Source organism: Eleginops maclovinus, chromosome 18 (genome assembly GCF_036324505.1).
Source record: "Eleginops maclovinus isolate JMC-PN-2008 ecotype Puerto Natales chromosome 18, JC_Emac_rtc_rv5, whole genome shotgun sequence".
NCBI lineage: Eukaryota > Metazoa > Chordata > Actinopteri > Perciformes > Eleginopidae > Eleginops > Eleginops maclovinus.
Window position 1 is genome coordinate 4,597,565 of NC_086366.1, and position 21,450 is coordinate 4,619,014.

The following is a 21,450-nucleotide window of genomic DNA, read 5'->3' on the forward strand; positions in this document are numbered from 1 at the left end:
GATGAGAGCAGATCATGATGGATAATGCCTCGCACTGTGACATTGACCTTGCATCCCAGATAATGCCTATTGTTTTACGAAATCGCTGAGCAAAATATGCAGGAAGGACAGGAAAAATCATGTGTAAATAAGCCAGGACCCCGCCACCGATTCCCATCGTCTCGCGCTCCTTGAGAACCGAGCAGAGACCCCGGTCCGCGTGCTCATTGATTTCCTGCCTCTCCTGGACTTGTCCATTGTTGGAAGCCTTTTTAATTTAGCCATAAATTGGGAAAGCTCAAGTCGAATGAGCTGTTCTATTTTCTTCCTGTCAGGATGAGGGATTTGTTTTATGATGCATTGTGTATTAAATACAAGTAATCTGGGAAAGTGATTGCTCCGGGTCTGATGGAGGATCCTGATAGAGAAGGGGGCTGTTGTGTGAGAGAAAAGGAGGAAATGTGTGAGAAAAGGGAGGATAAACACACTGGTTTTTAGTGGGGTATCACCGGGGGTAAAGGACCCCCATCAGTATATAACTACAGGAATACATGTTGTACTTCTCCCCACTGTCAGGAGATGGCGTGCTCACCTGAACTCAACTTTTCTGAAAGGATAGTTTTCACATTAACATCATTTTAAGTCTTTTTGTCGTAATTTAAAGTTTTTTAAATCTAAATCTTGACTAGTTTCACGTTTAAATGTGCAGAGTTAACACTAAAACTCTAAATTGAGGCTAAAATGATAAATTTCTGCACATTTTATATGAATAAAATCCTACTTTTTAAATTGTGTTGGCTATAATGTTCACTTCGTTGTGTTTAATGGTCAGATAGTCTACTGATTTGTACTTGTATATATTTCACTTTTTAGTTCCGATTTATTTTATATTTGTGTATTTTTTTTCCTTTTTCAAATGATGTGCCTTATTTTGACAAGCTGCTGTAACGAACAACATCAACATTTGGGATCAATAAAGTAAACCTTATCTTATTTACGGCATCATATGTTGCATATTTTACATTTTTAACCGCAGAGATGTAATCAGAATGTGCTTTTGTGGAAGTTTAAGTCGTCTCACATTTTTTTGGATGTGTAAATTGACTCCCAGAGTGCGAAAAAAACCGTTCCCTTATGGATCACGTGTTGGTCTTTATTTTTAAGCCGTAAATTTCCCTCAAAGCACCGCAGTTTATAACAGTGTGCTCAGCTTCCTGACTTATTATAAGATGGGGGTTATTTCTTTCTGAATTGCAGCACAACACATCTACATTAAGGCGTCAAATTGCTATATGGGACATGAAAGATTCAGCTGAATATATAATCACCTGAACGAGCGGCTATAAAGCCTCTGAATATATGAAAAGAGCGATAGGGGTGAATTTAAAACGCTTGTACATTTGTTAATAAACCCCGAGCATGATCTGCCAGGCGTATAGCTCTAATTTATATTTATTCCGCCATAAGCACTGTTCCCAGATGAAATAGATGTGTTTTATCTGAATTATGCCATGCCTTTGTCATAATGGTTTTGACATAGCCACTAAATAGCGGTGTGGAAAAGCTGTTTATCAACAAATTACAAAGCAAACACATGCTCCAGGCTTCAGGGTGTGTTAGTTCCGACTATATCATGCCACACAGCATTTCATACTTATTTAAGAGACTCTTAAAACGTACAGCATGTTTAGTGCTGAGGCTTTAAAGTGCTGTGAAATTCTTGAAAGGAGGTTCAATTGCTTAAATGGGCTCGTGCTTATTTGGCTTGCGGCTTTCTTGTTTGTTTTAGGAGTTCAGTCACGCAAAAAGCAATTCATACATGAATGTGGAGATTTTTTTACATGATCAAATAGCTTCATATTTGACTTGATCTGAGCTTCATGGGCTAACATTGGCCTGTTATGCTTTGAATAACTTTTTAGCAATATCTTTTTTTCTCATATTTGGATTTTTCTTAATGCTTCAAATAAAGATCTGTGAAGTCAAGTTGGAGAAAAGATAGATTCCAGAGTCGTTTCTATCATTTTTCATGTATTTGTATTTACCCCCAGGTTATGATGTAGTTTATAGTCAGGATGTCACACAAACGATGTAAAGGTGAGGATTATAATAAAAACAATCACCTTTATCTGTAGTGGACTCTTCTTACGGGAGTCAGATCTTTGACTTAAGTGAAAGTAGAAATACTATGGTCTTCAAATACAAAACGACTAGTAAAAGATATGAAAATGTATCTTAGGATCAGCAAGTGTACTATAAGTATCTACTACCATGCAGTATGGCTTTTTTCACGCTATTTTAAGATGCTATTATTCTCCTTTTAATCACAAATACATGTCATTAGGTTTAAGTGTGAAGATTGTCAAAGCCAGTTCAAGCTACTTTTTTAATACTGGTATAGATTAGAAGTACATTTCCACATCATATCCTATACTATATGTTTTTTATATGTACACAGCAGCTAGTAACTGGCTTTAAATTAAATGTAGAGGAAAGAAAAGTACAATATTTTCCTCCAATATGTAGTAGATGTATATATATATATACAAGAACAAGTAAGTCAAAGTGGAAGCACTGCAGTAAATGTACCCTTTTAGAATCCACCACTGAGTACAACATATACCTAAGTGTTCCTCTTGGGGACATCCAGGAAACCCCATAAGGACCGTTGGAAGTCCCTGTGCCACAGTTTGGGAAACGCTGACTTAATCACCTGTTTTTCTCTAACCAAAAAAAAAGTGTTGTAGGTTGTAGATACACTTTCCTCCCCAAATCAGACACACAATAATCAAAGTATGAATAAATCAAAGGAACAATCTTCATTAAATAGGCACGCTTGAATGTGGAGATCCTCAAATAGCTTCACATTTACTTGATCTGAGCTTCATGGGCTAACATTGACCTGTCATGCTTTGAATAACATTCAAGCATTTTATTTTCTGAGTGATTTGTATTTTGTTGCTCCATCCAGAGCCGGGTGAGATCAGATGGGACAGGCTGCAGAAGAGGGGGATTCCCGAGTGGGTTGCAAACTGACTCCAGAGCTGCGGAGCCTCGCTGTTGCAGTCGAGGGGCCACATGGAAACAGTGTGTAGGCCTGTGTGGTGCATTCCAGCACATCCTCCAGGAGAGCGGAAAGAGAAAAAGAGAGAGAGAGAGAGGAGAGAGAAAGAAAATATCGCAGCCAAATCCACATTAAATAGTTCTACCATTCACGGCGAGACCTCCCATTGACACCGGGCGAAAAGCTGCATTAAGCCTCCGTCATGACTCTGTTTACCCCCCTGTGCATTTTATTTTAAATGTGCGGGCGATTCAATCAAGTGGTAAACTCATTTAGAGCTCAAGCGGACGGTTAGCCTACAGTTTGCACAACTTTCTCTTTAATTAACACATCCATCATGAGGCTAGATTAGTGCTTATATTGAAGGATAGTGTCCATATAGAGGCCAATTAGCATTAAAACAGAGCAGAGGAAATGAAAGGAGAAAATGTAAATAGAAAAATTTCCTCGGGTCTGGAAGTAGGCCCGTTGTGAGCGGCGTGTTAATCTCCACCTCAGTAATTTGGTTCTGCGGGAGAAGACAGAAGCCCTGCTGCTGTGGCCTGCACTTCATAAATCACTGCTTTATGTGGACAAGGTCAGAGCCCCCCCCACCCCCTCCACCTCCCCTCTCCACTGGCCCCTCCGCCATGTTTACCCGGCCGCCCGGGGGCTCTCAGGACCAGACCAGCTCACTTCTAATTACTTTGGATTATTTTCATTTGCCGGGGGGTTAGCCAGGCATTCCGGCGGAGAGGGAGAGAAAGAAAAGAGGGATGATTTCTTGACAAATTCTGCGGCCGGGGAGGAACAGGCCCGGCGTGTTTGCTGAATTAGCACCCGCTCATTTTGTTTTGGCACCGTCTCTTCCTGTCTGACGGATCCTCGCAGTGACAGGGAGGTACGTCTATATCAACATACCCTTCATCCCGTCTTACAATAACAGTTTTCTTTTAGAATAGCGGGTTGTTAGGATGTGTGTGTCCGCAAGAGCAGACACATTGTTCCCACCAGTTTTCATAGAGTGTGAATACTGTGAAAAAAAAAAAAAGGCAGAGCATTATGGGATATGATGCCTGATAGTGAGGAGAAATAAATGATCTGATCTGCTTGCAGGGTTTTTTTTTCATCATTAAAATGCATCTGCTAAGCAAAGCTGCAGACACATAAGACTAAAAACAGAATTTGCTAATTGCTTACATTGAAACATTAAATTAACAGAATCCCAGCAAAATACTAATCTGCGATGATGCAGAAGAAGTAAAACCGGATTAAATAGTGTCAATGCAGGGCAAATAAGTACATACATATCACCACCATGGATATTAAAAGGGAATAAATGTAAACCAACCACTGACAAGCAAAACGTGTAGGACAGGACAATTATCTGGACACTATGAAGACTTTTTATGTAAGAAAAGTGGATAATATGTGTGATTGAAAAGGTAAATTAAACATAATTGGTTTAATGCAAGCTGGAACGTGGCTGCAGCAAGTTTAGGAAGCTTTGAGAGGAGGACGAGGGGTGAGGGGGGGTAGTGATGTACAGAAAGTAGAACAGGCCGTAGGTAATCACAGACACTTCCTCCGCAGAGCCTCGGCACACAGGGCCACACTGTATGTGGGCTTCAGGGTGCGATAAAGCTGCACATGAGTCAAAGGTCAGGTTTTCCAAGCATAAATTCAGCGGGCACACAGCTCCTATACGCACGGGACAGACTGGAAACTTAAACATCCCACTGCAGAGGGGAGGGCAAGGGGAGGGAGGTAATTAGAGCATGTTGCTGGTCGCCGCAGGGTGAACAAATCGGCTCTAAAACGCTCATAGATATCATCTTTAAAAGAGCTTTTTATGTACGAGAGGTAAAGGGCTGTGCAACTGAACACGGCACTTCAGATGTTGGAGTGTCACACATTCATTACCTTTATTGAGCTCTCCTCTCTCGTTTAAAGTGCCACCGCCACAATCTGCTTTTCATATACCGCGTCCAATTGGAAGGCTAATATTTTAATGGTGGCCGGATATCAGACAGACGCTACACTCGCTCAGTGTGACAGGAGCAGAGTCTGCCGTGACAGATACACATCGTAAAGCCACGACATGAGGAAACTGGATCCTTAAGCTAATAGCACATATTATTAAAGGATGATCACATGTATTAGAGCTGTAAAGAGGCTGATTGGAGGAACATAATACATATTAAGCCTTTTAAAGACACATTTATAACGCGTTATCTTTCAATTTATTAGATTTACTTACACTTGTGATGACTTCTAATGATGGCTCAATGTTTTGTGGCCAATAACAAGACCTTTACAAGTCAAACAAATCAAAACAAAAGTGGAAAAACTCAAATAAAATGCAACAAACAAACTTTGATCATTTTTTATTCTTCTATGTTTTATCATTTATCGGTTAAAAACGGTGTCTCAAATGCATCTTTTAGACAAGCCCTTATCTGTGTCTCTTTAATGATGGTGCCATGTAGTCTTTTTAAATTCCCTTGACTACAGAAGTCACAATATTATTTGATCTTTTCACAAAAATTGGCTCTAACAATATTTGTGTTACATCTCCAATGGAATGAAACTCAAAAAAGACGACTTAAAACCAGTTCATATTTTTCAAACTGAGCAATGACCCTCTTTTAAAAGTCCCTTTATCCAATGAGGAGGGAGATGGAGTGTTTCCCCTTCTTTTCCAAAGCAAAGAGAAAGGCTTATATTGTTGAACAGAGGAGAAGAAAACATAGAGGAACATGACAAGTGGAACTAATGGGTATTTCATATCCCAAATTTACAAGTGGTCAAAACTGCAATGTGAGAAAGTGAGAGAATGTACTTGAGTGAGTGCAAAGCGCAAGCAGATTGTGGAAGCGTTTCCAGTCTGTCTGTAGGGCACATAGGAGCCCCCACCACCCCCACCACACACACACACACCCCACCACACACACACACACACACACACACACACACACACACACACACACACACACACACACACACACACACACACACACACACACACACACACACACACACACACACACACACACACACACACACACACACACACACACACACACACACACACACACACACACACACACAGTGGAGTGTGTTACCCAGCCCAGGTCATCTGTGGGCATGATTAAAGTCCAAATTAAGTCGGAAAACAACAAATCAGTTCCAACAGCCTGAAAATGAAGGAAAGCTGAGCAGCTCACACATAACACGGGGACACGGAGTGGCTCCCATTAAAGGCTTCACTGGCTTTCAGTAGCATCAAAGAGGCCCCCGAGTTAGGCTGGGATTATATTTAACCCGGGAGCTTGTTGCACTGCTGAGTACAGGGCACACTCTGCAGTGCACCAGGCTGCTGGTATTCAGACCAACGCTCTCATTAAAATGTGGCTTGGGCACAATTTCCTGCAGGAACACATGGAGGGATGCACGGACGCACGCAAACAGTCAACAACAAGACAAACAACTAAAATATGGAACAACTATATGAGGAATTGTACAATATGGTATTTGTTTTAGATGTCTTTTGTCTATTTATCCTTCTATAATTCCTCATACTTCTATAGTTTTGGATTCTACAGCTGGGAGAAACAGATGTAAGAATATTTTCCAAATATTTATGTTTTTTTGATACCATCTGAATAACAAAATGGCAAAAATATGGTATAAAAATTCCACTAAAAATGTAAAAAGATTATGTAAACAGCAAAGAATTGTGCGCTGAATTCAATTAGACCAACATCCAAAATAACAACAATATAAAAATGTATATTCAAAAAGTATTCCAAGTGTTTTCAAGGCTGACGTTAAATTGACTGGACTTCTTTCTGCGGATTGATATGACTGCACAAAGTCCCTTGATCCACGACCTCTGATATGTCCAAACTGACCAATCACAATCAAGTATTGAACTTAGCCGTGTAATAAATGAAAAATATTGGTGCATAAAGGTCTCTTAAAACTAGAAGAGATGCTAAAGTTCTCCATGTCTGCCTGTAAATCTCTACATCCTGAGATACGGCACTCTCACGTGGCACATTTCAGCCATCAGACTTGATATGAACCATCAGACGTGTGCGTCAATACTCCCAAGGTTTATTCAATTCCAAACCAATCATCGTGGTGTCATACACTTTTGGGTTAATATTCTAACTGTGAGGCCCCGGGGCCGGTTGAAGATAAATCAGCTTTTATGATGGGTTGTTATGGTTTTTACGGCACCGGGGTTGTGAGGGACTGATTTGGGGATCAATCACCTGCAGGTGTCTGCTGGGGTGCTGCGAGGATCGATTGAGGATCTAAAGCTGCACTGATGGGATAGAGCCGTGTGTGTGTGTGCCTGCGTGTGTGTGTGTGTGTGTGTGTGTGTGTGTGTGTGTGTGTGTGCGTGCGTGCGTGTGAATGCGAGAGACAAAGTGATGAAGGTGTGTGAATGCTTCCGAGAAAGAGAGGAGATATATCTGGGGCTGCAGCGATGATGAAGGGCTGCTGGACTATGACCAGACCATCTTATCGCTCCCCACCTCCCGACTCCACCTCCCTCTCTCTCTCCCTCTCTCTCTCTCTCTCTCTCAATCCACTTCTTTATCTAGATGGCACTTTGGAAAATCTCATTGTCACACAACATTTAACAAAGACAAAAGTCTGAGGCTGGCAGATGGAGATGACTGGCTGGAGAATCCCTCACTCTGGAGATGTGGGTGCACAAGACACACAAACGAGCAGTGGTGTAAAGTCAAATATTAACCTCATAATACACTTATTTAAAGTCAACGTTTTAGATCATGATCAGAGCACTTCTTCCACCTCTGCAAACAAGTGGGTGCATCGACGCGCACAGATAGCATCGTCACGCAGACACATTAGTCACCCCGAAGTTTGTCAGTTTCTTTCTCCTTCTCTCCCCTCCTCGGACACGGTGTTTATACAACATCTCCCCCCGACCGTCGGACGGCTGCTTCCTCCGTGCTGTCAGCGCAGCTCAGTCCGAAACAAAAGAGGCGGAGAGCGAGGCCTACGCTTTCTCAATCAGAGGAAGTTGGTTGCTGATTACACTGCCCCTGAAGAAGCATTCCGATCCTGTTAACCCGCACCACGGCTGCCAACTCCAAACCCTGTGCAGAAAAAAAAGCACTGGGAGAGTAAGCCTCACCCACTGTAACCCTGGGTGCCCGGAACAAACCCTCTCTCTTCCTTTCCTCTTCCATTTCCTCTTTTCTTCTTTGTTTATCCTATTTGTTCTACTCTCTCTCCTCCATTTATCTTCTTCCTCTTTTACTTTACACTACATTTCATTTTTTTCCAAAGCGTCCGATATAATATGTGCAATAAATCGTGAAAATGAAAGCTCAGAACAGCAAGAAATGTTCACTTCAAATTAGCCAAACCATAGTAAGTGCTGGTGCATTAGTTTCAAATGAGCTAAAACCTTTCAATTTGTTATTTTGTTTTAGGTTTAAATCACTCTTTCTACTGGACGGTTTTATGGCCCAGGTGGAGGAGACACGGTGGGTTTTTAGTCTGAAACGGATGATGGTTAGTCTTTCTTCTGTCCTGATATTTTGGTGCTAGGATAGCAAAACGGTTTTGTTTTTGTTAGCGGGTCTCCACCTGGTTCCATGGTTTTCATTTCACAATCATTTTTATCATTTGGGTTGTCTATGTTGTCATTTTTATATATTTGTCCCAGGAGAGGGATCCCTCCTCTGTATCTTTCCTTGAGGTTTCTTCTAGTTTTCCTCAAAATTGTGGAGTTTCTTTTGGAGTATCTCTTGCTCGATCGGAGGTCTTAGCACAGAGGGTGTCCTATGCTTTACGGCCCTTGAAAAAAGTTTGTAATAGTTTAATGTATAAATACAATTTGATAATGATTTGATGGGTATCTGGGTCCAACTCGCATCGTAGCGAGTTGATTGGCCGATGCAGAAGGAAGTGTACATTTATGGTTTAACCACGCCAACGGTGTTTTTCCTAATCCCTCATCCACCTTCTGTTTTGTTCTTGTTGAGCCTGCCTCCTCTCCTCCCCTTCATCATCCACTCGACAGCAGACTCTCGTAGGAGGAGAGCACATTCCTCCTTCTTCACACCCTTACCTCTCTATCCCTGATGAATGCCTTCACTCCACTTGTTTATAAGACAGAGGGGCTTATTCATAATCAAACCTAAGAGAGTATGTACACACTGTGGACATCCTGATAGAAGGCAACGTATTCAATTTCTGTTTGTTTGACAGGAGCGCTGTCTCTCTCCTTCTCTTTGACGCGAAGACCCCCATCCATCCAGGCGGGGGGCGCGACCCCTGCAGCACTCCCCTCTCCTTCTCTCTCTCTTTCTCGAGTGCTAACACATATTAAGTAAATGAAGAGTCTCTTCAGGCCGGCGGGAGACAAACGAGCTTCTTAAACATCGGTGGAGTGGCGTTTTGATCTGGTGTCGGCGGGTGTTTACGGCGGAACCGCGGCGGAGTTGTGTTTGTGATGTTACCCATATCAGTGTGTTTATACTCTGGTGGGGATGACCCAATCTCCAGGTGCTGAAGCTCTATGGGACAGTATGCTTATGGCTTGGGAGTGTGTGTGCCTTTATTCCCCTGTGAGTGTGTGTGTGTGTGGCACTGCCTCGAGGCCAAACGCTGTCCAAGCAATGTGTCCACATCGAAAACAGGTTAGGGTGTCTGCTCTCATTCCCCTCGAAGCTTTTCCGCCTGTCTTTCTGTTTCATTCTGTCTTTCTCTCTGTGATTATTGTCATCCTGCCTGCTGAAAAAAAACACTACTGCAAGCTAGTAGTGTAAAAAGAAAAAGGAGGAGGGGGACTGTACTGTGACTGGGCTGGCGGCGGCGGTGGTGGTGGTGGGGGTGGCTATAAGGCCCCTAGGGTGGGTATAGGGGTTTTGGCGAGGGCTTGGGGGCTGGTGTTGAGGTGTGCTCGGCGAGAGGGCCCTGGTGTAATCTCAGTGCTGAATAGACGGAGCTCTTAATAGAATCCCGTCGTCCGGCTGCCACCGAGAGAAACAAGAGCCGTAATGGATGGGCTCAGCTCTGGCTCCCACTTTCCCCCCCGTGACCCCTGCGTTGGTCAGAAGTAAGAGCTAAAGAAGCATTGTAGCCTCAGGCCTGATTGAATGGGGAGGGAGGGAGGTGGCGGTGGTGGCGGTGGCAGTGGGGGCGGGAGCGGGGGGGGGTTGGTGTCGGTAGGCAGCCGCACTGATAGACCAATTTCCCACTACTCCGAGCAGCGGGGCTTGATTGATGAGGGCTGGTGCTGGTGAGAGGAGGCCCATCACATGCGATCACATAAATACTTATTCAGCTCGAATTGGGCCTGACAAGCCTTACGACAGCTTTGTGCTGTCACAGATATCATTGGAGGGAAAACGCTCCATTAATCATGCGTAATTAACTTTTCCAAAATGGAGGTTCTGCTTGGAACCCGCTCAGTACCCCGAGATAAAAAAAAATAAAAATCCAGCATCTTAACTGGGATTGGTGAGGGCCTTATTAAAAGCCAGAGCCAGTTTCCCCTGAGCCGCTCCGTTTGTACAGGAAACGGCTTCATTAGTATTGGTTTAGGGCTCTAATGGGCTCCATACAAAGCCTCCTCTCTCTAACCCAGCCGTGTTCAGTGGCCTTACAGTGCAATATCCTGTGAGCGCGCACGGCCATAATGTTCTCTGTTTGAAGTCAGAGCAGAACCCATCTGAACGCCTGCCACTAGTTAACTACCTTGACCCTCCCATAAAGTAGTGTGGAGGAGTGAGCCCAACAAGCTCTCTTTCCCTCTCTCCTGGGCGAAGGTAGCCTTCCCCATGGGAGTAAACTGGACCAGAGCCCTTTTGTTTTAAAGCAGCAGACCAAATGATCTGCCTTACATTAGGAATAACACAAACACTCACACACATTGATGCCTGCATACAGCTACTTCCATATCTCATCTGATCAGCATTCCTCTGTTAACTCCACCTGCAAAGCTAATACTGGTGGAAAATGTAGCCTACGTGGGAAAAGACTGAAAACAATAGGGGCAAAACAACCGAGTACCTTGTAGATTAACTCAAGTGCAGGCCCTGATCAGGAAAAACACATACTGTACTACCATAGAGAAAGATTAAAACAGTATTAGAAGCTAAGGTTCCTTAATGCACAACACAACGCCTAGAAAGTAGTGAGTAATGATCAGGAAGAAGACTTAGAACAAGTTCCAAACCATTTACAATTAAAACTTGAGTGCCTTTACAATGAAAAAAGCCTCCTTAAAATTGATAAAATGCCTCTAATAATAGACAAATTAATTTGAATAAAGAACAAACGCATCTTAACCTCTCCTAATGATTACACCAGAATAATAAAGTTCAGAAATTATTAGGGAATGTGCCTTGTGCAGAAACATCTGCTAGGTTTGAGACTCTCCAAATGACCCTTAAATCATAATAAAGAGTCTCGAAAAGGCCAAAGAAACTACATCTTTGGCTCACAATGTCTGCTGAAATGACATTTTTGCATTAGTCTTGGTGAAGGAAGGTCAAACAGAATGGCCTAGGTGTGTTATCTACCTGTATAAGGCCCTAAATAAACTGCCGCATCCTGATTGGCCAAGAGGGGCAAATCACCAAGCTGCTCTCAATTGATCCTTTGGAGCCAGCTTCCACATTGTCTGCAACAGGTGATCGGAGGCAAGTATGAAGTTCAGCTCAAATTAATCGGAAAGGACAACAAATACCAAACACTGGCGGACTTTCAGAAGTACAGAACTCTTCATAACACACACAATGAATATGAGTGTACTTGTGCATTGATTTCAACAACAATTCATACTTTAAAAAAAAGTGTGCAGTCCCAGTGGTGCGGTACTCAAGATGCAGGTATGCTCTATTATCCCCCGCAGCCACAGATCCAATTTTTCTCAGTTCTGGTTTTTATGGGCATTGCATATTTCCCTAACTCACTTCAGACCGATGTTTAGAATTACTCATTCAGTGCCTTTTTTCTTTTCATAGAATTATATCCCTTTTCTGGGGAAAACAGGCAAAGTTTCCACAAACACGTACGCAAGCACACACACCCATGTCAAGTCATCCCTCTTCTTCAGTCGGTCATCTCATGGTCATTTCCTCTAAACATCATCCTCACTGTGGCAGGAACTTTACTCATTTCCTGCCCAATAATTAGCTGTCTGGCCTTCCGAGCAAACGAAGACGACACAAATCTTGATAGTCATGCATAAAAATGTATGTATAAACACCATGACACATCTAGCATCTACCAAATCAAATACTCCCAAACCAAAAACAGCTTTTGGCAACACTGGTGTGTCAGATCAAATATCTGAGGAAAACTGAAGAATGAAACAGTGAGAAGAATAGTGAAAACAGGCCTCACACAGCTGATTGAAATCTCTGAAAGGACATGGTGAGGAAAGCAGCTGCCACTACTAGCTGCCCTGGTCAACCCCCCCCCCCCCTCCAGAGGACAATTAAAGCTGAAGTCCTTAAGGTGCCAATTGAGAGTGTCAAACTGAAGAGTAAACTTACCAGTGATTGATTCATTGATGAGTATGGATTTTACAGGGATGTTTGTTTCAGCTGTCTCTGTCTTTGGGATTTTTCAAAAGTCATTTTCATGATGCTTGAGTAAGCTTCACATGGTTACTTTAAAATAAAAGGTTAGAACATGTTAACAGAACAACTTCCCAAACTAGAGGGGCGCACATTGGAAATGGGACTGCTATTGAAAGTAACTCCTTGATTTGTATTAGGTTACATTAAATCACTTCAATTCATTCAAACCTGAGCAACACAGCTCTTTGCTACTCGGCTGAAATAAGTAGAGTTCATATTTTAATTAAGTTCTGCCAGCAAGGATAGGAGGATAACAAATACAACAAATGTTTTAGAAAACCAGCATAAATAGAGAATACCAACTCCATTTAGTTTGAGTTATTTACTTACACCTGATCCTTGCAGCAGCATGTGCAAGTAAAGCAGATTCAACCCTAACCCAGACCAGGTGTTGTATTCATAATCCGATGGGTAGCAAAATTAATTCAGGAATTGGGTTGGAAAAATACACTTCAGTTGGTTCAAGTACCTTCAACCACATTCAATTATATCTTCTTGTCTAGAGATGGGACAATCTGACGTCCAACGTGGAGACAGGTGGTTAAAGCGAGACCACACGCAGTAGGAGTGGAGCAGCAAAGAAGAGGACGAGTGGAGGAGTGTGAGTGAAAAGAGGGAGTGGGTGAAGGGTCAAGTACATTCAGTCAGCTTAGTTTGACTTATATGGAGAGGGGAGACAACAATAAGTGCTTGTGTGTCAGGGCCTTGAAGCCAGCGCGGCACTTCTGCTCTCACAATGGCCTGCTCTCCACTCCGGGACCCGCGCTCACTAACTAACATCTCCCCGCTTTTCTCCGGGAAAACTACATTTCATTGATGCTCTGCAGGATTTGTCTGCTAGAAGAGCAATTCATAAGCCTGTCAAACTATTCAAACAGCCCCATAAACATTGTCTATTTCTTGTTATAAACATCTGCAGTTGGTCTTGGGACTTGTAAGCATTTCTTGGAACAGTCATGAGAAAGTCAGTACTGTGTGTCAGTACAGCTCAGTTAGTCAGAATAGATCACTTAAAGTAAGGGATGTTTATTCCCCTAAGAGTTTGGTTTAAGGAGATCTTGGTCATTGAGGTCTGTTTGGAAAAAGAATAAGCCATAAAGTTCAAGTAAATCTCAGGTAGAAACGTCCCCAGCAGTAACATCAAAACTGGTGTAAAATGAACCTTTCCAATTCCTCCAAATCCTTCCTTTAGTGGCTTTACAATTGCTATCCTCAAACGATCAATTTGGCTAAGGGTAAATTGCAAGTGCACAACAGGGACGGAACCCCACTTCCTGGATCTTTTATTTCTCAATTAAACACACAATGAGTCCACTACTGAAGCCCACATCCTATTTAACCAAAACCTGCCCAATGAAGGCACTCTGAATTACCTCCATTGGTGACTGGGTTCAGAGCCATAACCTGGGGACGTACATGTGATATGCCCAAAGCCTGCTGAGGGTGGATAGTGTGTATCATCACCACCCTTCTTGGTACAACAGAGGGTCTGTCTGGTACATACCTCTGAAGCCAACCAGAGCACCCTCCAGAGGTCTGACTGATGCTGGCTAAACCTCAGGAGCGTGTTGAATGCTAGAGAGCGGAGAGACGAAGAACGGGAGGGGAAAGGGACGGCGTTCTTGGTAAAAGAGACCTCAGTGTTAATCAGAGATTTCCCAGAAGAGCCAGAGTCCTCGCCTCAGGGCAGAGAGAGCGAGGGAAGGAAGGGTAGGCACCAAGGAAAGGAAACGAGAGAAAGCTTGGATGAGAGATAGACGAGGGAGACGGGAGAGAAGAGGAAGGAGGCGAGCTGCATTCCTGTGGCCACAGCTGCGGGAGCTGCAATCACTAAAATGTAGCGCCGTCTCAAAGCCGGCGATTTCTGGACATGTTACAAACGAAATAAAACAGCACGACATGTCTGTTTTTCGAATCAAAGAAGAGACTAGCAATCAACATGCTGGGGTTTACACTACCTCTCTCCCTCCTCTACTCTTTTCCTCCCTCCATCCTCCTCTCTGGCTGACTGTCTTTCCCACCATGGCAGAGATGACCCCTTCTCTGTCTCTATATTTGCCCCTCTTTGTTCACCACTGGCCAGTTGGGGCAAGCATCTGAGACTCAGACCATCGATCATTGCCCTGACAGCGGGCCCCAGGCGGGGACGGCCTTGTTATTTGGACTCTGTGATGACTTCCTCAAAAATTAAAAAAAAGGGGGGCCCCTCCTTCCCTCATAGGCCTGGCATGGCTGAGGTTTGGTTTGGAGCCTCCATACCTTCCCCTGCATGTCCATAGAAAACACATTGGATCCACTGGCCGCATGTTTAGGTCACGCTAGGGTGAGCAAGACAGATAGAGTGGTGAGTGGGAGTAAAATAAGGTCCAAGGGAGCGCAAGTTGTGGTGCTGGAAGCTTCTCTGTAGCTTCTCCAGTCCCGAGGAGCACCACGATGAAGACCTTGGCAAGCGGTAATAATAGAAGCAGAGGTTCAACGGAGTACATTTGAAGTAAGAAAACAAAAAGCAACAGCTGGAGAGTTTAATTTATCGACGCGATCCGTCCAAGCTCTCTCTAGCAAGACGTAGAAACACAACATTATAAATACTTTAAGCTATCATTTGGCTCCGTGTGTTTATTTGTCTTGGTTTGAACGTCTTCCCACATGATAGTATCCCGACATCCTTGGGAGTGAGGATCCTAAAAATACTCCCAAGCGTTCCCTCCCTTGCGTCCACTGTCATCATTTACTACTTCACTCCTGCAGTTCATCTTCGCCCATTATCCCGCCTCGTCTTTCACTCCTCAGCTCATCACCTCCTCCCCCTTCGCCCTCTCCGAGACTCAGTAGACATGCAGTTGTTCTATTGTGTTGCCGCTCACATCGCGTTATCATTACAGCCCGGCTATAATTGGAAACAGGAGTTCTTTTTTATTAGGATGCATGGTGACACGGGTATCTGTCTCTTCTGATATTCCCACACTGGCTAATTTCCCCCCTCATCTGCATTCACCAGAGCGGAGACAAGAGAGCGTGACCGTGGATACAAACTCTGATGCAGACATACCCTTCTGATGTAAACACACACTAGATTACACTATGACTCAAATTAAGAACATGCAAATTGAAGAAAGATTGTTGTTTGTGGGCTTAAAAAAACACTTTACTCGCTAGCATGACAAAGAATGAAATATGATTTATGGCCTGCACTGTTGTTCATCCCTTTTATATACATTTTTGTGGGCCTTCGTGCAATATCCCTCAGCAAAAGATAAATGTTTTCAAAGGATAGTTTTAAAAAGGTATTGATATCGATGATTGATGATTGAGTGGGGCTGTGTTGCATATTTTTAGAGGAGGTCTGCATCACAAGGGATGACATGAAAAAAGGCAAAGGGGTTTTTCCATTGGATTTTTGAAGAATTGCAGTGAATCAAAACATGTGAAAAACACATGTTTATGATACCTACACTTTTTTTTCAGCAGGATAGTTTCCACAAAATAACCTTTCATGCTTTTTGAAGCATTAATGTAATCGCCAGGAGTTAAAAGCTAACGTTAGGCGGTAAAGGAACTACATCCTGGTCACATGACTTCATGTCAACACCGCTTGACGTTTAGTCGCCTTATTTGGTCACTTGTTGTTAAATCACTCCTTTTTATACACACAGAAGCTTTGGGCATTCATGAGTGAATCATTATTTCTTGGAACAAAAGGTGAAAATATCCTTAGCTTGTGTTAACCATTGACATTATTTCACCCATATAACCAAAAACACATACAAAAAAAAGCGAGACGAGTGGATCAAAAGGGATAAAATGCTGACTAACTTTCAGGTTTTAGGACTCATTCCTGCATCACGTTAAAGAGAGCATAATGGTTTCTCTAATGTTCATCGTAATGATTGTTTCTTTTCACTGGAAAAGTAAGGAAAGATATTTCATAAATCACTTGTTTCAGCAACTCAAACTTTCTGGAATACTTTCAGCCCAGTAACTGCTTGATGCAACCCTAAGGACACTAACTACACACTGCGAAGATGTTTGTGAGAATACAGTCACGTCTGGAGTGTCTGTAAGAGTGCTTGGCTCTGCGTGAGGAGGCTGTCTAACAAAGGGTGCACACACTTCATTAGCACTGTCCGTGAGAAGGAAGGAATCTTACACATGGAATCACTCCTGATCTCTCTCGTCTCAGGCTACTGCTGTGCTGAGCCTGGGCTCGCTGGCTTCCTTCCTTCACAATCCTCCTGGCCCCTGCCTAAACACAATGCTCAATTTGTTCACATCCAGCGCCAAAGAAAAGCGAGACAGACAAAGCATGGGAGATAAGGTTACAAACTGTCCGTACACCCACAGGTGTGGAACTCTCAAAGCCTTCAAGAAAATAAAACACCTAGCTCCCCCGCCCAATGCCACCACCAACATCTCCGCTTTCTGGCAAAATTTAAGAATGTGCTTGAAGGATGGACAGATGATGATGAGGAGGAGGGTGAGGGATGAGTGAGAGCTAATAATGGAGGGAGCTACAATGGGGGGGATTGGCGCGTTTAGAGGGAATTTAGTCCACACACTCACACTTCCACACAGAGAGCGCTAACTCAGCTGCTATCTCACATTGCATCACGCCGCTCTGCACCTTCACACTAGCACTCGCCTTTGCTCTCTCAATCTCTCTGCCTTGCTCTGTTTCAATGGCATCAAATGGTTGGAGTTGACAAAAGAAGAGAGGGAGTGCTGCCAGCTGCCCCAGTGAGATCATTCCCACACAGACTCTTGCTTTCAGCCCACTACCATGAACATGGCCTTGACCCCATCCCTTTTCACAACAATTACTTTATCCTACTAATTTACACAAAAGTAACTCCACTTGTCTTTCTACAATTGCCCACTAGACACGTCCAAAGACATGCATTTCATCAGCATTTGTCCCGTGAAGCACCATGGGGTTTAATGCCTTCGAAATGTACAGCAAGCATCTTTTGTTCCCACCAGAAGTGGCAGGCTGCTGTTACAACCAGTATGTTGAATTCCTAAAGAATAACAATACCAACACCAAGAGGGAATTTTTATTTATGATATCTGGTTGCAAAAACTCTCTCTTTGGGGTTTCTCTGTGGTTTTAAAATGATCTCCGCATGAGAAAACTGAGGGTATTGATAAATATTTCCTCTGGCTATATAACAATACAATATCGAGTTCCCCAGGGATCAAGTGTAGGCCTCTTGATTTTTATAATTCTTGTAAAGCGATCCACCAAATAGCATTTTTTCTTTCGGGTAATTTTCTTTGTGTTACTGTTTTGTTTAAATTTGAACATTATGAGTTATTTGAATGTTTTCTTGTATCCGTCATCTGTTTGTTAATACAAACCAATGTCAGCTTCATTCATCTATTTAATCACGGTACGAAAATAAAGAACAAGTTGTTTTTATACGTTATCAATCCATCCATCCATCTATCCACCCAGTCATCCATCTATCCATCTTCAACAGCATTATCATGGCTTTAATATGATGAGTCCTTGGAGTCCCAGCTGGACTTTGTCATTCGCTGTCTCTCTCTCCATTACTCTTAGCTATTGGTCCCCAGGGTTGTCACAGTGGCTGTAGAAAGCCTCTAATTGGCCGGTTGGGATGCATTTTTTCTTCTTGTGAATAACTAGTTGTCACTGGCGTGTGGAAGGCTTGTTGTTCCTCTTTTTTTTCATCTTCTTTTACATTTGAAAATTCAAATTGTACACGAGAGGTAAGTGTGATTGAATTATCCCTGACTCACCGAATGGAAAACAATGAAGCTTTTGCTCACAACGGTACAAGCACACCTCATTTTGGCAAACATTCAAACCTGCTTTTTCCTTGAATAGATCAAAAAAGTCCATATCTCTTCTAGGTGGTGTAAGGTGAATCACTGTTAAATATTGTCTTAGGATTTTCTCCCATTCTATCCTCATTTTTTTGTGTCCCATTCACTGAAAGACTCTTTATCACTCCGCCATTAGGGCCTTTTCTTCCCTCGCTCATATCCGAATGAGAAGAAGAAAGAGAGCGGAGTGCCTTTCAACAAACGGAACAATGACACTTCATCGAGATACTCGGCCTGTGTACATTCCACAAACTTGCACAATAACTTATCGGAGGTGAAAGGAGGAAGGGCGAAAAGAAAGATAGCTCGTATGAAAGAAAGGATAAAAGGCAGGCGAGATAGGGGCAGAGGTGATCTGTGTGTATGAGAGATCTCCCAAGTTTGCTTCCTCTACCCTCTCACTCTCTCTGAGGTCACGGTGAGGTTGCTTAGAAGGTGGGTGGGATGTAGATGTCAACAAACTCTGTGTGTGTCAATTTCAATTTAACATGACATACTTTTATGAATGTGCTCCTCTTGATTTCTCAAACGTGCAAGAGCCACCTGAAGTCTTTTATTTCCTACCACCTTTCTCAGCTCTCCAAAGCAAAGGGATATACATTTACAAAAGCTACATGCAACTCAATCTGAAAGTAGAGCTTGTCAGCAAACTTGATATTACAATTTAAGGCTGCTTCTTTTGGGTTGCAGTTCAAAAGAGATTAGGTATGCACCATTTAGTCATGCAGCTCTTGAGCCGGAATCAGCGGTGAGAGAGAGCAGTCCAAAGGAAACAGGATCTCATCTGAGCTGATCCAGATCTGAGACCAGCTCATAAAACTGTCCCCCTTAATGGATCACCTCATTGGAGCACATACACTTGCACAGCACATACATGTACGATGATGCACGCTAATATGTAGACCCAGTACTAACACACACACACACACACACACACACACACACACACACACACACACACACACACACACACACACTTTAACACCCTTTCATCAACACAGCTGTCCTTCTTAGAAGACAAGTTGAGATTTAAGCTCATGAATCCATAATACACAAATTCATGTAAATTGTTTGCTGAACCGTGTCATATTTGCAAGTGTGTTTCAGTGCAAACAGAGCTGTGTGCACCGCTCCTAAGATGTGGATTGGCTCTCTCAGGAGAGGACACTCATACACACACACATACACATTCACACCCACACACTAATAACATTCCCTCTTGCCCCCTCCGGCCAAGCCCAGAGCTTGACCTCTCCATGTCACTCAATCCGCCCGGGCAATGTTTGCTTTCGTCATCATAAATATTAAATATGTGCAGAGGCAAATATTTTGGTTTGGCGACCTCGAAGTGGTAAATGAATTAATGTATTCACAAGAGGAGGGCAGGGGAGTCAGGGTGTTCTCGGACACACACGTCCTTTCAGCTTCTCCAGCGCTTTACCGTAAAGGCCTGTCAGTGGTCACGCAGGGGAAGACCCACAATTCCTGAGGAATGGCATGAAAAAGAGCCCCTGAAATGAAGGCGGGTGGTATAATTTTGCTTCAGGTCTTTGCTGTGGTGATACAATGTAAGGACTAACATTGCGTGCAAAGAGTACATTAAGTTTAATAAATCAAAATCTGTGTCAAAAATAAGGAGAGATGCCCATGAAGAAGCGTCATCCGTAGGGGAAAGCCCAAACATGTTTAACAGTTGGACTTACAAGGGAGAGCAATTTGGTTGCTTTGTACTCAAGGTATTACTGAAATGCAAATCCCCCAGATGTTGATGAAGACATGGTGGTTGATGTGTTAAAGGGTAATCACCAAGCCCCCTAGCGCTACCTGTTGTTTTACCAGGTAACTAATACTACATAAACTATACAAACATTTTCAATTTCCGGGTATTTGGTTAAAAAAAGGACTGTCTAACCCCAACCCTAATTGTGGGTACATTTTCTTAAATAAATGTACAATTTTGTGATTATCAGATTATCGGGACAGTCAATGGCCCTCTCTGTCTCTGATGTGGGTGGTGTGAATCAGAGGATGGGGTGGGGGTCTGGCGTCATGGGTAAACTGAGAAGAGCTAGCAGAAAGGCAATCCATAGCTGACCCCGGCCTCTGTGTATAATTGTGCCCTCTGACCCGGTGAACATCCTAAATCACCAATCCAAACAGTCAGATCCCCTCAGTAAATACCCGGGGAGGAACCCCTCTTCTCGGGCTTGCACAGTCCCTCTGAAACCCCCGAACACACAATCACACACACATACACACACATGGCCTGAGGCTTACACACACTTCTTGAGGAGCTGCTCTGTTCATAAAGGAGGTGGGATTCTTCAACATTGATGCTACAGATATTCTTTTGCAGACTGAAACCCGCCTGTTTAGATTGCACATTGGCCATTAAACATTTAAAAAAGTGTCCATTTATATGTGCGGTGCAGGAATGAGACCTTAAACCCCCAAAATACTTTGCATTTTACCACTTTATGTTCCCTTGTCTTGAAGGCAACAGGTTTGTGGTAAGATACCTGGAAGAAGGTCTGTGGTTAACACCAGCTGAAGAGATTTTCCCTTTGTGTTCTACTACATCGAATACATCAGTAAATAACCCACTGGTGAATGTGCAACTACAAAGCGTCATCATGCAGATCTTTACCCACCTTTAGCTAAGCGGTGGTGAGGTGAAGTCATTTCAGCTGGTTCGTTCATAGCCTAACGCTAGCTTTTTACTTCTGGCAGTTGCAGTTTTGCTTCAACATCTCAAGTAGTCTTAATATGTGGAGATTGTCCTACTCAGCTGAACATATACGTTTTAGAAACATGTCTTTGCCACAGAGCCTATATTCATGTAATATACCGAAATCCAATGGAAAAATCCTATTGCTTTTTGGTCAAGGGAGCCCTTGAGATGCTAACTTCTGTTTCTGCCTCCAATAACTCGTCAACACT

General features: G+C 43.1%; 1 protein-coding gene across 2 annotated transcripts in view; it reads right to left on the reverse strand.

Annotated features, from left to right (window-relative positions):
• mecom (MDS1 and EVI1 complex locus) overlaps positions 1-21,450 on the reverse strand; it is a 153,602-nt gene that overhangs the window by 30,373 nt on the left and 101,779 nt on the right. The gene's annotated exons all lie outside the window — the stretch shown is intronic.